The sequence below is a fragment of the Electrophorus electricus genome, unplaced genomic scaffold (genome assembly GCF_041902795.1).
Source record: "Electrophorus electricus isolate QZ-2024a unplaced genomic scaffold, ASM4190279v1 Scaffold76, whole genome shotgun sequence".
NCBI classification, from domain to species: Eukaryota; Metazoa; Chordata; class Actinopteri; order Gymnotiformes; family Gymnotidae; genus Electrophorus; species Electrophorus electricus.
Window position 1 is genome coordinate 188,087 of NW_027658793.1, and position 2,902 is coordinate 190,988.

A 2,902-nucleotide genomic window follows, 5' to 3' on the forward strand; every position below is an offset into this window, starting at 1 on the left:
GTCTTGCTCTTTTGGCCAAATGTTTCTCTTCCAAAGCAGACAGACCAGACTTGCTGCATATTACTCCGTGCACTATAAATAAACCACATGTATAATGCCTTGTAAACAATGGAACAAGGGAAATTTGAATTGTGACTACTCTGTTAAAGGAGCGGATAAGGCAACCCACCCAAACCCCCCGAAAGCTGTTCTGTTATCCCTAATTGCTATGCAATAGTCCTGTGATTAACTCAAAGGCTGGAGAAGTTTCCCCTTTCTCTACTTGAATCCTGAAGGCTGTTCGGTTCTGTCGCCCACAATCCATCCTGTGTAATTAAACATTCACATCATAACTCGACCCCGTGCAATAGGGCAAACTCACTCAGATGGGGGAAAGGATTACAGACTACCTGTACTGCTGCCGCAACTCTGCGGCCATTCCAACAACATCCACATACATTCCAGCAATATCCTATAATAGGACACAGTGGGCTTAAGTACACCCATTTAATAGCATGTTGGACCTTCTTTGGCCTCCAGAACTGCAGCAATTCTTTCTGGCATAGTTTCCACTATGTGCTGAAAATACTCTGCAGGAATCTTGGTCCAATCTTCATAGGATATTTTCTCTGAAATTACATGGAGGGACTGACATGTTCTAAACTGCCTGTTATACTCTTACAGCTGCTTTGAAATACAAAAAAAAACATATTTATCTTCCACTCCACTCAAGGATGGCCACACTTGGAATTTCCCTTGGCACATTTAAAACATTGTGTGAGCCAGATAGCTTCTGTTTTCAACCTTCCAATGCTCTGAGTATTAGTGTTCCATGCATATGAGATGCTTTAACACGTCCATGCGTGTTGTAAAGAAACAGAGTGTAAGCAGTATTAATGAAAGTGCATCTCTACCTCAAACTCACCAGTGTAACAATTACAGTTTGTGAAATCTAATTTTAAATGGCAATCAGCCTTCTTAACAAATCTCCAATAACAAATAAGCAGAACTCACCTTGTTAAGTGTTTGTGTTTGTGTGTGTGTGTGTGTGTGTGTGTGTGTAGTTTTAAGTATAGCAAGGCACTTCAGGGTTGCCAGGTGGAGCCTTCCTGAAGACCCTGATACTGAAACAGCATTAAAAGCTGCAATGGCACTGTAGTTGTATTTATCTGCACTAATACAGCTTTGAACTATTGCACTCTTACATACAGTAAGTTTCTGTGTACCGGTGTACATTTCTGTGTACCTTTAGTAAATAAAGGGATTCTATTCTAATATTACAAATGCTAGAAGTGCTGAAACTCCAAACAGTGAAGAAACCAGTGGAGCTTAATGACTGGTCAGATGAAGAGAGTGAAGTGAGGAGTTTCCTTCAGTGTCTGCCATGCCCCAGCTGAGCTGAGTGTGAAGCTTTTATTAGTACTATAGGAGTTGTGTTTAACTTTGAAACTGATGGTGTCACAGCCATTTGTGGCCAAGAGTCTAGAAGAGCATAATTGGCTGTACTCTTAGGGAGAGAGGGAGTGGCATACGCTCTCTCCCCTGTCAATTACAGAGACACCGTGCAATCAAGGGCGTCTATAAGTTCACGCGTCAGAAGGTGGAGGAAAATAGTATTTTCTGAGTAGTTAGAATAACATTCCGTATTTTTTGGAGAAAATTTTCTAGAGTGTTTTCATGTAGAGAGAGAAATGAGTGGCTAAAATGTCAGAAGTTTTAAGGAGACAAATGGGGAATACTATAACAGCTCTTTCCATGTGTTAGTGATACCAGTGTTCCCTCTTTTCCCAGATGGTAAAAAAGAGCCCTGACTCTTGCAAACTTCATTTTTTTGTAGAACAAAGAGAAAGATAAATAACTCGCTTTATGGCCTTTTTCCACTCATGCATACCAAGTCCAGTATGCATCCAAACATTGTCAGAATAGTAGGAGTGCAGACTTTGAAAAATGGTCTTGTCATATAAACTCAGTAGCTTTGTCCCTGGTTGTCTGGTTAGGATTCGGAGCTTTCACCGCTGCGCCCCGGGTTCGATTCCCGGTCAGGAAAAAGCCTTTTTTTATGCTCATATAAAATGACAGATTCTGCATTAAAACATAAAGTTTGTGTGAGTTGGAGTTGAGCCGACAGCCTAAGGATGACAGTTTTAACTTCTACTCTACCAACTGAGTTATTGAAAGCGACATGCAAGTAATCCCACATGTCCAAACACCAGTATGTTGGCAAGAAACACAACCAGTTTTGGATCTTTCAATTGTTAATTTCATTTGACACAAAGAAGAAAGATCGTATTGTATAAGTTGTTCAGCTACAAACAGATATATCTTTTGATGACATTTGGAATCATACTGGACTTTGTGTACATGATTGGAGAAAGGCCATAAATGGTTAGAATAACATTCAGTGCTTTTGGAGAAAAGTTTCGAGAGTTTTGTCATGTAGTGAGAGAAATGAGTGGCTGAAATATCAGGCATTAAAAGTGCAATTTGCACTCATGGAAAGAAAATTGCTTTCATGTGGACCGCATTGAGATATCGATCTGCCTGTGGAACATAACACCTCTTAAGAGGCTAGATTTGTGCTCTCAAGCTGCGATGGTGGTCTTCTCATGGCTTCTAAAAGAAGAGGCTGTGGTCAGGGTGGAGTGAGTCTTTGATAACCAAGATTGTTGTTGTTTTGGCCTTCGAATAGACAATGGCATTACCCAGTGTCAGGTCTTTCTCAGTAAACTGCAGAGAATGATATAGAGGGCAAGAAATGGTCAAGCACAGTTTTATTGGGTGTGTGACTGTAAAAAACACTACAGCTCTCTGATACATTTTTGGTTCAAGATTTAATCATCATGCAAATGATTGTGATTAATGCTTTGTCTGTTTAATTCATATATTATACTATAAACCTAATATTTTAATAGGGTTGGCAACT